General features: G+C 38.7%; 1 pseudogene; it reads right to left on the reverse strand.

Moving 5' to 3' along the window:
- The window catches only part of LOC148576628 (uncharacterized), a 58,607-nt pseudogene that overhangs the window by 24,827 nt on the left and 17,982 nt on the right, over nucleotides 1-15,798 (reverse strand).

Raw genomic sequence — 15,798 nt, forward strand, 5'->3', positions numbered from 1 at the left:
CTGTAGTGTGGTTCCGGACCTTAGGGTGATGGCATTAATGCCACCCTTGGGATTGGGTAATGGTTGAGAGGGAATTCCACTGGAGCTCAAATGCTGGTTATTGGAGTTATTCATTGATCCAATCTATGAGACAAGAGCTTGCAAAGTAGCGTTCAGACCATTTAGAGTGGCATTAATTTATTTTCCATGGTCTGTTGTCTCCGATCAATAGATTGTAATAAGTCATCATTAGTAGATGAAGAAGGATAGGTAATTTGAGAGGTCTGCTATTGGGTATTCTGTGGTCCTTGGGATTGCCTCTGGTGAGGTGCTCTGTATGGCTGGTACTGGTTCTATTGCCTGTTGTTGTTATTATTCCACCTCTGATTTTCCTGATTGTCTCTGTCTCCTCTATTGTTGTTGTCCCTCCAATTCTGGTTAGAATTGTCCTGCCATCCATGGTTGTAATTGCCACTTTGATTGTACCCTTGGTTGGGGTGGTCATAGAAGTTATGAGTGGCTGCCACGGTGTTGTCTTCCTGCTGGAGCTGCAGACATTCATCAGTATAGTGGCTATAATCAGCACAGATTCCGTAAAATCTCTGTGGGACTAACTATTGGTTTTGCTGTGGTGGAGAAGGTTGAGCTTGCTGAACTTGTTGTTGATTCAATTGCATCTGCTTCAGCAAGTTGGTCATTTCACAGATGCTGTAAGTTAGAGCAGCAGTCTCTCTGCTAGAGGATACTTCTGTAATGGCTTTTGAACGGCCTTATTTCTGCCTGTGATTCCGTGTAGATTCAGCTAAGTTGCTAATCAATTGCCATGCCTCATCAGTGGTCTTGTACTTTTTCATAGACCCATTGCTAGCACTTTCCAATGTGGTCTTATCTTGGGGCCTCATGCCCTGTGTGACGTAACTGAGTAACACTATCTTATCAATCAAATGGTGGGGGCAAGCTTCCAGAAGATTATTGAAGCGCTCCCAGTATTCATAGAGAGTCTCGGATTCGTCCTAAACAATCATAGAAATATCTTTCCTCAGTTTATCAGTAACTTCAGCGGGAAAGAATTTTTCCAAGAATTCTCTTCTCAGTGTATCCCAGTTGGATACAGTTGCTACGGGTTGAGTGTAGTACCACTCTCTTGCCTTTCCCTCAAGAGAAAACGGGAAAGCTTTCAACAAAATTGAAGTTTCATCTGTACCGTCACGCCTGACAGTAGAACAGGCTGCTTGAAAATCTCTCAGGTGCTTGATAGGCTCTTGAGCAGGTAAGCCATGAAACTTGGGCATCAAATTGGGCAGTGCAGTCTTTATTTCAAAGTCTATAGCCACCGCTGGGTGATGCGCTTGAAACGGTTGCATTGTAAAATCAGGGGCTCCAGCCTCCTGGATAGTAACTCTCTTAGGTGCTGCCATGTCACCGATACGTAAATCAACCAAATCAGTAGAACGGGGGCTGGTTTCTTCCTCAAATGACGTTTCAGATCCGCCCTCAGAGAGGACTAACCGACGTCGAGCTTGCCTTATTTGTGAAATAGTTCTTTCAATCTCAGGATCGAATACTGGCAAGCTTGGATCAGGAAGTGAATGCGTCATCTAGCGAAAGAAACAAGCAGCTCATAGTAGCAAAATAAAATAAAATACAAATAAATAAAATTCCAATTAATAACTTTAGCACTCTATTGCAACTCCCCGGCAACGGCGCCAAAAATTGACGTGGCAGAAATTGGCGAGTTAAGAATTGTTATAAGATATGCGTTGCAAGTATAGTTCTTAACCAACCAGAAATCCGCTTATCAATTTAGAAGGGTTGTCACAAAAATTAAAATTAAAATACTGGGAGTATGAATCCCAGGTCGTCTCCCAACGAGTTGCAGAAAGGTGTGCTATTTTATTAATCAGATGTTTTCAAAAAAAGAGTTTGAGTTGAATAAACAGAAAATTAAATTGGAGAAATTAAGTAATTTAAATAAAAGCCTTGACTGGGAGTAGATTAGTTGGAAGCCCTATTCTTGCTGCAGTACTCTCAAGATTAATTGATAATTGAAGGTTGTTCTGTTTAGTTATCCCTTACTAGGTAAGGGAAAGTCAAACAAGTTGGAATGCTGTTTCTATTCACAAGTCCCAATCCGCTTATTTGGAAGGACTGGCATTAGTGACTAGAGAGCAATCCAACAATAAACCCAATTACAATTTCTCCTTTGAGCATTCCAACTCAAGGGTTCCTTTCAATCAACTCCCCATCAAGTTAGGGAACTACTCGCTCATTGTGAATGTAGAACTCATAACATAGGAAAGGGAATTAAAGAAAGACATGATAAATAAAACTCAAAGGAATCAATTAAAAATAAAAGTAATTCTTGTATTAATAAATTCTAAAATAATCCAATAGTGAAAGTGAATAAATTAAAGGACATGGAAGAGTAAAGCCAAGTAAAGAAAACGAACTAGAATGACGAAGTCTTGATGAGGTAATAACTCTTCTCAATATCCCAATGCAAAGAGCAATAGAAAATAAAAATCCTAAGAACTATGAATGTGTAGAGAGAAAACCTAGAGGAGGGGTAAAACTAGATCTAAAAACTAAAATTGTGTAGAATGAATGTTGTTTTCGTTTCTGCATGTTCTCTGGCTCTGGTCTGCTTTTCTGGGCCGAAAACTGGGTCAAAACAGGGTCCAAAATCGCCCCCAGCGAATTCTCCAGATTATGCAGATCACGCACGTCACGCGATCGCGTCATTCATGCGGACGCGTCATTCGGCGTTTATCTTTGCCACGCGGGCGCGTCGTCCATGCCTCCGCGTCACTTATGCTATTCCAATCCGCGCGGTCGCGTGAGCCATGCGGCCGCGTCACTGCGATTTCCTCTCTTTCGCGCGGTCACGTGAGCCATGCGGCCGCGTCACTTCTCGCTGGTCATCTCCTTAATTTCTTGTGTTCCTTCTATTTTTGCAAGCTTCCTTTCCAATCTCCAACTGATTCGTGCCCTATAAAGCCTGAAACACTTAACACACAGATCACGGCATCGAATGGAATAAAGGAGAATTAAAATACATAATTAAAAATCTCTAGGAAGCAAGTTTTAAATCATGTAATAATTTTAGGAAGGAAATATAAATGCATGCTAATTATATGAATAAGTGGGTAAAGATCATGATAAAACCACACAATTAAACACATTATAAACCATAAAATAGTGGTTTATCACTCAACTTTGCTAGAGTCCCCAATTAGAGGTGTCCAGGGTTCTTAAGCACACTCTTTTTTTTTTTTTTTGCTTTGGATCACGACTTTAACCGCTCAGTCTCAAGCTTTTCACTTGACACCTTCACGCCATAAGCACATGGTTAGGGACAGCTTGGTTTAGCCACTTAGGCCAGTATTTTATTCCTTTGGGCCCTCCTATCCATTAATGCTCAAAGCCTTGGATCCTTTTTATTTTGCCCTTGCCTTTTGGTTTAAAAGGTTACTAGCTTTTTGCTTTTGCCTTTTAGTTTAAAAAGCTCGTGGCTTTTTCTGCTTGCTTTTTCTTCTTTTTTTTTTGCCAATTTTTTTCGCAAGCTTTTGCTTTTCACTGCTTTTTCTTGCTTCAAGAATCAATTTTATGATTTTTCATATTATCAAATAACATTTCTCCTTTTTCATCATTCTTTCAAGAGCCAACAATTTTAACATTCATAAACAACAAATTCAAAAGACAAATGCACTGTTCAAGCATTCATTCAGAGAAACAAAAAGTATTGTCACCACATCAAAATAATTAAACTAATTTCAAGGATGAATTTGAAATCATGTATTTCTTGTTCTTTTGTGATTAAAAATATTTTTCATTTAAGAAAGGTGATGGATTCATAGGACATTCATACTTTAAGGCATAGACACTAGACACTAATGATCATGTAAGAAAGACACAAACATAAATAAACATAAAGCATAGAGAGCGAAAACAGAAAAAATAAATAGATAAGGAGATTAAGGAACGGGTCCACCTTAGTAAGGGTGGCGTCTTCTTCCTCTTGAAGAACCAATGGTGCTCTTGAGCTCCTCTATGTCTCTTCCTTGCCTTTGTTACTCCTCCCTCATAGCTATTTGATCTTCTCTAATCTTATGAAAGGTGCCATATGGTTATGGAAAATTAAAAAGCGGGGCTTTTTCCACACCAAACTTAAACTGTTTGCTCGTCCTCGAGCAAAAGAAGAAAGAAAGGAGGAGATGGAGATGTGTGGTGGGTGCGGCCAAGGGAGGGTGATAGTGTGTATGAGGGGTTTATGATGGATGGATGTGAGTGGTGAAGATAGTATGGAAAAGAGGGTGGGGTAGGTGGGGATCCTGTGGGTCCACAGATCCTGAGGGGTCAAGGACTTAGCATCCCTGCTCCATTCAGGCCTGTAAATGCCCTTAGAGTGCAATCCTGGCGTTTAACGCCAGACTGCTGCTTGTTTCTGGCGTTAAACGCCAGCTTTTCTCCCTTTATTGGTGTTTAACACCAAGTTGGTACTTATTTCTGGCGTTAAACACCAGACTATAGCTTGTTTCTGGCGTTTAATGCCAGCTTGATGCTTCTTTCTGGTGTTAAACACGAGTCTGATGCTTCTTACTGGCGTTTAAACGCCAGTAAGCTCTTCCTCCAGGGTGAGCTATTTTTAATGCTGTTTTTGATTTTGCTTTGATTTTTGTAACTCCACATGATCATCATCCTAAAGAAAACATAAAATAAAAATGGAAAACAGAAAATTAACATAGATAAGTAAAAATTGGGTTGCCTCCTAATAAGCCCTTCTTTATTGTCTTTAGCTGGACCTTACTGAGCTTTTAATCTAGTCTCAGCTTTGAGCATTCTTGCTCAAAATTGCCTTCAAGATAATGCTTGACTCTCTGTCCATTAACAATGAACTTCTTATTAGAATCAATGTCTTGAAGCTCCACAAAGCCATATGTTGACACACTTATAATCATATATGGTCCCCTCCACCGGGATTTTAGTTTCCCGGGAAATAATCTGAGCCTAGAGTTAAACAGCAGAACCTTCTGTCCTGGTTCAAAGACTCTAGATGACAGTTTTCTGTCATGCCACCTTTTTGCTTTCTCTTTGTAAAGCTTGGCATTTTCGAAAGTAGTGAGTTTGAATTCCTCTAGCTCATTCAGCTGGAGCAATCTTTTTTCTCCAGCTAATTTGGCATCAAAGTTTAGGAACCTGGTTGCCCAGTAGGCCTTATGCTCCAGTTCCACGGGCAGATGACAGGCCTTACCATACACAAGCTGGTATAGAGAGGTCCCTATAGGAGTCTTGAATGCTGTTCTGTATGCCCGCAGATCGTCATCCAAGCTTCTTGCCCAATCCTTTCTACGGGTACTTACAGTCCGTTCCAGGATTCTTTTTAGTTCTCTATTAGAGACTTCAGCTTGCCCATTTGTCTGTGGATGATATGGAGTTGCCACCTTGTGGCTAATTCCATATCGGACCATAGTAGAGTAAAGTTGTTTGTTGCAGAAGTGAGTGCCCCCATCACTGATTAGTGCTCTAGGGACACCAAACCTGCTGAAGATATGTTTCTGGAGGAACTTCAGCACTGTCTTAGTATCATTGGTGGGTGTTGCAATGGCCTCTACCCATTTGGATACATACTCGACTGCCACCAGAATATAAGTGTTTGAGTATGATGGTGGGAAAGGCCCCATGAAGTCAATACCCCATACGTCTGACGTTAGGATTTTTGCCAGTAAAGAATTTTATAAAAATAGTCGCGTTGTAGATATAGTCTCTAAACCAACAGAAATCCCTTCGTACAAACGTTTTGGTTGTCACAAGTAACAAACTCCTAAATATATTGATAACCGAAGTATTCAAACCTCGGGTCATCTTCTCAAGAAACTGCAGGGAAGTATGTTCTTATTATTAGTTATGGAGATTGTAAATTGGGGTTTTGAGAATGAGGAGTGAATAGTTTAATTAGCAAATAAAGTAAATGAAGAACAAGCAATTTAAATGGCAAGTAAAATAAATAAATGACTGTAAATAAACTTTTGGCAAGGTATGAGAAATTAGAGGTCCTATCCTAGCTATCCTTATCAATGATGATGAAAATTGAATCTTAGTTCCACTTTATTAACCTTTACTAAGATAAAGGAAGGTCAAGGGATTAATTGGTTTGATCTTCGGATCCTATTTATTTCCTAAGAAAAGATTAGGATTATTAAAGTTCAATTTAATTAGCAAAGATAACAATTATCAATCATGTTTGAGTTTGATAACTCCTGAGTTACTGATTTCTTAACCAAGACCAAAAGGAGAAAAGTAAATCTACTGGAATAAAAATGTCTTCAGATTGGGAATAATAGCAACATAAATAAAATAAAGCAATATTAAACTGAAATACCTCAAATAACATTAATTCAAAAAAGTAATCTGTAACATCGAAGAATTCATAAATTAAATTGCGAAAGTAAATAAAAGGGAATATTGAACCTGATAAAGAGATAATCCTGAAAGCGAATAAAATCCTAATTCTAAATCCTAATCCTAAAGAGAGAAGAGAGAGGAGAGAACCTCTCTCTAAACTAAATCTAAATCATGAAAACTAACTAAAGTGGAGACTCTCTTTGAATGGATGCATTCCCCCACTTCATAACCTCTGGTCTATGCCTTCTGGACTTGGATTTGGGCCAAAAAGGGCTTCAGAATTCGCTGGGAGCGTTTTCTGCAATTTCTGGTGCGTGGCCTCTGTCACGCGTCCGCGTGGGTCACGCGGTCGCATCATTTGTAGTTTTCCTTGGCACGTGGTCGCGTCAGTCATGTGACCGCGTCATATGTGTTTAGCTCGAGGCGCGCGATAGCGTTAGTCACGCGTTCGCATCGCGCTCTCTTCGCACTGGCATGCGGCCGCGTCGTCCATGCGATCGCGTGGCTACCAGTTTCTTCACAAACTTCGTTTTATGCTTTCCTTCCTTTTTTGTATGTTTCCTTTCCATCCTTTGAGTCATTCCTGCCTTAGAAGATCTGAAACTACTCAACACACTAATCACGTCATCGAATGGAAATAAAGGTAATTAAAATAATTAATTTTAAAGCATAGGAAACATGTTTTTCACATACATCACATAATAAGGAAGGGAAAGTAAAACCATGCAGTTAATATGAATAAGTGGGTGAAGGATTGAATAAATCACTCAGATTAAGCACAAAATATATCATAAAATATGGGTTTATCAACCTCCCCACACTTAAACAATAGCATGTCCTCATGCTAAGTCCAAGATAAAGAGTAAGGTAAGGTTAAAGTGGTGCAATGTCATGCAATGTAATCTAATCTAAATGCAACTACCTAAATGAATGATGCATCATGCAATTCTAATTTTTATTCACTTGAATATAAAGCTTGCATGTAGTTGAATTAATTCACATTTTCAAGGAGTCATATATATATGTAGCCAAACTTTAGATAGTGATAAAGTGCCTTTACAATTGAGATGGGAAAGAAAAAAAAAACATTTTATAAACTTGAAAGACAATTAATAATCTAAGAAGAGATATATGTTAATGAGCTATTGAACCCTCACTGATTTTGTGTTTACTCTCTAGTCACTCAGTGTTTATTGGGTTAATCACTCTATTCTTCCTTTTATTCTTTCTTTCTATAACTTTGTTCTTCATCTAACCAATCAACAATTATAGAATATAGACATACCAAAATTCATGAGGTCTTGAATTAAGGTTGTAATGGGGCCAAGGTAAAGGTAAGGGTATATCTATAAGGCTAAGTGAGCTAATAAGTGAATCCTTAATTAGTCTAAGATCTCACCTAACATACATACTTTCTAAAGCAAAGCTTCTTTACCTATTTTCCCATATTTTCCCACTTTTGATGTTACATGCTCATGTTTCAATGTTTATTTTTACCCCATGTGTAATGCTTTATTTCACATTTGGGGAATTTTTGTGCGTCTTCTCTAGGCACACACCTACGGATTATTCCGTCTGCACATCTCTTAAAGAGATATGGTTCATCCCACAGGTAGTATTTTGCATCAGTAATTAATTTTTTCTTTTGTTACCTGCTGTACTCCTTGGGTATGAATCTTGCAGCTTTATAGTTTGCAATTTCTGCAAACCGTGGTATTTCCTGAATGGCAAATAATTGCTCATCGGGAAAGGTTTCAAAGATCTAAATAGAGGGAAAGGACGCCCCTTCTACTGGTTCTATCCGGGACAGATGATCAGCCACTTGGTTCTCTGTCCCTTTTCTGTCTCTTATTTCTATATCAAACTCTTGCAGAAGCAACACCCATCTTATGAGCCTGGGTTTTGAATCCTGCTTTGTGAGTAGATATTTAAGAGCAGCATGGTCAGTATACACAATCACTTTGGATCCTACTAAGTATGATCTAAACTTGTCAATGGAATAAACCACTGCAAGAAATTCTTTTTCTGTGAATGTGTAATTTTTCTGGGCATCATTTAAAACGCGGCTAGCATAATAAATGACATGCAGAAGCTTCTTATGCCTCTGTCCCAGTACTGCACCAATGGCATGGTCACTGGCATCACACATTAGTTCAAATGGTAATGTCTAGTCTGGTGCAGAAATAACTGGTGCTGTGACCAGCTTAGCTTTCAGAGTTTTAAACGCCTGCAGACACTCTGTGTCAAACACAAATGGTATGTCAGCAGCTAGCAGATTGCTCAGAGATTTTGCAATTTTTGAAAAATCCTTTATAAACCTCCTATAGAATCCTGCATGCCCCAGAAAGCTTTTGATTGCCTTTAACATTGGCAGGTGGTGGTAATTTTTCAATTACTTCCACTTTAGCTTGATCCACCTCTATTCCCTTGTTTGAAATTTTATGCCCAAGGACAATTCCTTCAGTCACCATAAAGTGACATTTTTCCCAGTTTAAAACTAGGTTGGTCTCTTGACATCTTTTTAGAACAAGTGCTAGATGGTCAAGGCAGGAGCTGAATGAGTCTCCAAATACTGAGAAGTCATCCATGAAGACTTCCAGAAATTTCTCTACCATATCAGAGAAGATAGAGAGCATGCACCTCTGAAAGGTTGCAGGTGCATTGCACAGACCAAAAGGCATCCTTCTCTAGGCAAACACTCTAGAAGGACATGTGAATGCTGTTTTCTCTTGGTCCTGAGGATCTACTGCAATTTGGTTATAACCTGAATAGCCATCCAAAAAGTAGTAGTATTCATGACCTGCTAGTCTTTCTAGCATCTGGTCTATGAATGGTAAAGAAAAGTGATCCTTCCTGGTGGCTGTATTGAGCCTTCTGTAATCAATACACATACGCCACCCTGTAACTGTTCTTGTAGGAACCATTTCATTTTTTTCATTATGAACCACTGTCATGCCTCCCTTCTTGGGGAAAACTTGGACAGGGCTCACCCAGGGGCTATCAGAAATGGGATAAATAATCCCAGCCTCCAGTAACTTGGTGACCTCTTTCTGCACCACTTCCTTCATGGCTGGATTTAGTCGCCTCTGTGGTTGAACCACTGGCTTAGCATCATCCTCCAATAGGATCTTGTGCATGCATCTTGCTGGGCTGATGCCCTTAAGATCACTTATGGACCACCCAAGAGCTGCCTTGTGTGTTCTCAGCACTTGAAGTAATACTTTCTCTTCCTGTGGATTTAAAGCAGAGCTTATGATCACCGGAAAAGTGTCACCTTCTCCCAGAAATGCGTATTTCAGGGATGATGGTAGTGGTTTGAGCTCGGGTTTAGGAGGTTTCTCCTCTTCCCAAGGAATTTTTAGATGCTCTTTTATTTCCTCTGATTCCTCTAGATCAAGCTGGACATCTTTAAAGATATCTTCTAGCGCTGATTCGAGACTCTCAGCCATGTTGATCTCCTCTACCAAGGAGTCAATAATATCAACACGCATGCAGTCTTGTGATGTGTCTGGATGCTTCATTGCCTCAACAGCATTCAGCTTGAACTCGTCCTCATTGACTCTTAAGGTCACCTCCCCTTTTTGGACATCAATGAGGGTTCGTCCAGTTGCTAGGAAGGGTCTTCCTAGAATGAGAGTTGCACTTTTGTGCTCCTCCATTTCCAGCACTACAAAGTCAGTGGGAAATACAAATGGCCCAACCTTGACAATCATGTCCTCAATTATACCTGATGGATGTTTAATGGTGCCATCAGCAAGTTGAAGACATATCCGGGTTGGTTTGACCTCTTCAGCCAAGCCAAGCTTTCTGATAGTAGATGCAGGGATTAGATTGATACTTGCCCCAAGGTCGCATAGAGCTATTTTGGTACAAGTACCCTCTAATGTGCATGGTATCATAAAGCTTCCGGGATCGTTAAGCTTCTCTGGTAAGCTTGTTAGGATGACTGCACTGCACTCTTCAGTGTGAAAAACTTTTCTATTTCTCTCCAATCCTTCTTATGACTTAAGATTTCTTTCATGAACTTAGCATAAGAGGATATTTGCTCAAGTGCCTCTACAAACAGAATCTTTATTTCAAGAGTCCTGAGATAGTCTGCAAAGCGAGCAAATTGTTTATCCTATTTCGTTTGGCGGAGTTTCTGAGGATAAGGTATTTTGGCTTTATATTCTTCAACCTTAGTTGCTGCAGGTTTATTTCCTACAGAGGCAGGTTGAGAAGCCTTCTTGAGGGAGTTAGTATCAGCACTTGCAGGTGTCTGATCCCTCACTGGCGTTTGAACACCAGAACTGGACATGGATTGGGCGTTTAACGCCAGGTTCCTACCCTTTTCTGGCGTTTGAACGCCAGAACTGGACGTGGATTTGGAGTTTAATGCCAGTTTTTCACCTGTTTCTGGCATTTGATCGCCAGACCTATTCCTCTCTGGGCTTTTACTGTCCTCAGAGGGATTTTGGGTAGCAGGTTGTTCATCCTTTGTCAGCTGTTCTTTTCTTGGCTTTCTGCTACTTTGAGTTGGAGTATTTAACGTTCTTCCACTTCTTAATTGAACTGCTTGGCATTCCTCTGTTATCTGTTTTGATAACTGCTGTTTTGTCTGATTCAATTGTGATTCCATATCCTTGTTAGCAATTCTGGTCTCTTGTAGCATCTCCTTAAATTCTGCTAACTGTCTTGTTATAGAAATAGTTGCTGATTGAGTTCAGCAACTTGTTCCTGAGGACTAAAGTCAGTTGATACTACCTTATACCTTAGCTTCTTCTTGCATGGAAGACTTATTACTTATGTACAGATGTTGATTTCTAGCAACTATATCAATAAGCTCTTGAGCCTCTTCAACAGTCTTTCTCATGTGTATAGATCCACCAGCTGAATGGTCTAGAGATATCTGAGCTTTTTCTGTAAGCCCATAGTAGAAGATGTCTAATTGTACCCACTCTGAAAACATTTCAGAGGGGTATTTCCTTAGCATCCCTCTGTACCTCTCCCAGGCGTTATAAAGGGATTCATCATCCTCTTGTTTAAAGCCTTGGATGTCCATCCTTAGCTGTGTCATCCTTTTTGGAGGGAAATATTGATTTAGGAATTTGTCTGATAATTGTTTCCATGTTCTTATGCTTGCTGTGGGTTGGTTATTTAACCACCTCTTAGCTTGATCTTTTACATCAAATGAAAACAGTAATAATCTGTAGACATCCTGATCTACTTCCTTGTCACGTACTGTGTCTGCAATTTGCAAGAACTGCGCCAGAAACTCAGTAGGTTCTTCCTGTGGAAGATCGGAATACTGACAATTTTGCTACACCATGATAATGAGCTGAGGATTTAGCTCAAAACTGCTTGCTTTGATGGGAGGTATACAGATACTACTCCCGTATACAGCAGTAATGAGGTTGGCATATGACCCCAGAGTCCTTCTGGACTGTTCATTTCCACTTAAGTCCATGATGGATAAAGGGAGATGATGTGAATTGCAAGTAAAATATATTTTTATTTTTATTTTATTTAATTAAAAATAACCGAATTAAAAAAAGAAAATAAAACAAAATAAAATAAAGTAAAATAATAAAAAAATAAAATATGGATTTCAAAAATTAAAAAAAAGGAAAATAAAAAGAAATTTGATTGTTGAATTGACTAATTAATTGAAAAGATTTGAAAATTTTTGAATATGATTTTCAAAAAAGATTTGAATTTTGAATTTTTAAAACTAAGATAAGATAAAATAGAAAGTTTTAAAATAAAAATCTGAATTTTTTAAAGAAAATTTCGAAAATCAATTAGAATAAAGAGGAAAAATATTTTTGAATTTAATGAAGAGAAAAATAGTAAAAACGACACCAAACTTAAATATTTAGATCAAAACAAAGGAAACAAACAGGAAAACTTTGAATATCACGATGAACGCTAAGAACAACTTTTGAAAAATTTTTAGGAAAACAAAAACACAAAGGACACCAAATTTAAAATATGAAACTAAACTCAAACAAAAAAACTCAATTATTAGTTTATAAAAATTTTTGAAAAAAAATTGAAAAAGAAAATACGGATTTTAAAAAAATTTTTCAAATAAAAACAATAATAGAAGACTTTAAACCAAAAAAGAAAAATTTTTCCTAATCTAAGCAACAAAATAAACCGTCAGTTGTCCAAACTCGAACAATCCCCGGCAACGGCACCAAAAACTTGGTGCACGAATTGTAAATCACACTTTTCACAACTCGTACCACTAACCAGAAAGTGCACTGGGTCGTCCAAGTAATACCTTACGTGAGTAAGGGTCGATCCCACGGAGATTGTCGGCTTGAAGCAAGCTATGGTTATTTTGTAATTCTTAGTCAGGAAATGATGCCAGGGCATCTTGGCTAGTTTTACTAGCCATTTTTTGTATGCTTTAGGTTGGTTTCATGCATTTTCTTAGGAAATAAGAAAGTATTTGGTTGAAAATGCATTCATACCATGATTCAAGCAAACATTGTGAATTTTGAATGATTTCATGAGAATTATGCATGAATTGAATGATAAAATGGATGATGCATGATCTCATGATTAAGAGCAAGACTTTGATGTACTTTGTTTGATTGATTTTAGGTAACAAGAAGCAGAGAAGAGCCACGTTAGTGCCACTAACGTGGCCATTAAACTGGAAGGAAGGAAAGCTTGGAAAGTTAGTGAGAACGTTAATGCCACTAACGTTAGCGAAGGGCAAGAAGACCCACGTTAGCGACCCCGTTAGCTCCACTAACGTGGGCACTAACGTGGAAGAATAGGAGAAGTCTCAATGTTAGTGAGAAAGTTAATGGTATTAACGTGGAAGAAAGGAGGCAGCTGTGAAAGTTAGTGGAAAAAGTGAACGCCATTAACATTTGTGAAGCCAAGAAGACCCACGTTAATAGCCACGTTAGTTACACTAACGTGGGCATTAACGTGGAAGAAAGGAGGCAGTTGTGAAAGTTAGTGGAAAAAGTGAACGCCACTAACGTTTGCGAAGCAAAGAAGGCCTACGTTAGTGGCCACGTTAGTTACACTAACGTGGACACTAACGTGGGCAAAATCTCACCCGGCAGCCTGACCATGCCTTTTTCAAACAAGGATAACTTGAGCCACAAAGCTCCAAATGAGGTGATTCCAGTGGCATTGGAAAGTAGGATTCCAGAGCTTTCCAAGCATATATGGCACTACACGGTGGATACTAAATTTAAGGGAGAAAACCTGCCCCGAAAGTGCAAAGATGAACATGGTATCAACCTGTAGTAAGGCCAGCTGACCTCTTCACCTTCCAAGAAGTGTAACTCGAGTTGTAAAGCTCCAAATGATGCGCTTTCAAAGGCGTTGGAAAGTAGAAATCCAAGGATTTCCAACAATATATAATAGTATGGGGTGGACATTAAGTTTGAGCTCCAGAACCTTGCAATATTAACCCCCTGGATGCGGACGTTATTAGCACTCACTTTTGCCAATAACGCCAGCCACTATGCCAGCAACCCTGCCCAATTCAAAGGAGCATAAATTGAGTTACAGAGGTCTAATTGAGTTGATTTTAGTTGCGTTAGAAAGCTGACATTCAGAGCTTTCCAACGATATATAATACTCTATAGTGGGAATGAAATTGGAGCACAAACCAGAGGCATCTTTTAAGCCCCAAAAACACCAACTGGGTAGCAAGTGTGACGTTAGCCACACTAACTTCAGCACTAACGCCACACTTGTAGCGTTAGTATGGCTAATGTTAGCACTGTCATTAGCATCTGGACCTCAACTTGATTTACTTACAAGGACCACCCAACCTCAAGGAAGCAAGCCCACAAGTATCAATCAATCACGGCCACAAGAAGCATCTAGAATAGTTAATTTTCATTTCATTGTAATTTGCTTTTAATTTCATTTTGTAATTTAGGAGAGCCTATAAAACGGCCTTAGTTTCTACATTAAATTCATTCTGGAATTGGGGATTGAAGAGGGGTCTTCGGACTCCCTCCCCTCACACACTTTTCCTTCTCTTTCTTTTCTTTGTACTTTTCATTTATGAATTTTGAAGTTTCAATTTTAGTTTTAATCTTCATCTTTACTTTTCTGCACTTTCTTTCTTTTCTATTTTGGTAGAGCAATGATCAACTAACTCTTTTCATTGGGTTACAGAGCTCTATTGTGATTCAATGGATCAATTGTAGTTCTTATTCTTCTTCTTCTTTCTTTTCTCTTGATTTTACTAGAGAGCTTTCGATCTTCATCCAATTGGGTAATTGTCTCGGAAGAGAAATTGCTCATACTTGGATTTCCTCTGAACCTTGGAAGAGGAATGAGGAGATCATGCTAGAAATGCTCTCTCACATTGGATTAGGTTCGGGGGACATTTAATCCTACCAATACTTTGATCTATGAATGTGTGTGGTATAATCAGTGACCAAACTTCATCTCTTCCCATGAGCAATTAAATCAAGGAATTGGGAAATTGTTCAAGCTTAGAGAGATTGGGTTGCCAAGGAATTGGGATCCAATCACTTAAGATTGCCAAGGAGATCAATGAATGCATTGATTGAGGAAGAGATGAGAATGAACTTGATCCGGAGGATTGCAATATCTCTTGATCCCAATGTTCATTTTATTTTTAGTTCTTACATTTACTTTTCTTGCCATTTTACTTTTCTGCACTTTATAGTTTTTCCTTTACATTCATGCAATTTACATTTTCTTGTTGCTTATCACTCCAATCTGATTCGTCTAACTAGGATAATTAATCAGCTATTGATTGCTTAATCTGTTAATCTCTGTGGGATTCGACCTCACTCTATTGTGAGTTTTTACTTGACGACAATTCGGTATACTTGCCGAAAGGAAATTTGTTGAGAGATAAGTGTCCGTGCATCAAGTATATGGCGCCGTTGCTGGGGATTAATATTGATTAACAAACTACCGGTTGATTGATTTACTAGATTAGACATTTTTCTTTTGTCATCATTTTTTTTTGTTTCTTTATTTTCTTTTGCTAACTAACTGTTTGTGATATTGCCTCACTGGGAATTTCCTCATCTGTGACAAGGGGAATTCCAAATCTCTTTTATCTTGGTGATTGTTGTTTGGTACAGAGTATTTTGAAGAAAAATGGAGTATAGATCATCTTTTGGTCAATCAAGTTACATGGGATACTTCTCACCACCACAAAATAATTCAGGTTATTATGATAATGGTGGTTGGGAATATCAAGAAGATGAAATGGGGTGCTTCCTAGGGTCACAAAATGGTCCATATGTTGATGACTTTGATCACTACTCAAGCTGTGCCTGGGAAGATCAAAACCAAAGAGATTTAACTCATTCATACCCCATTCATCAAGAGCCATCACCTCTCAATTATACAACCTCACCTCCAAGTTTTACATGCCTAAATTCTTCATCATTTGAGTATGCCTCAGCACAA

The sequence above is a fragment of the Arachis ipaensis genome, chromosome B1 (genome assembly GCF_059453495.1).
Source record: "Arachis ipaensis isolate K30076 ecotype BB chromosome B1, ASM5945349v1, whole genome shotgun sequence".
Taxonomy (NCBI): domain Eukaryota; kingdom Viridiplantae; phylum Streptophyta; class Magnoliopsida; order Fabales; family Fabaceae; genus Arachis; species Arachis ipaensis.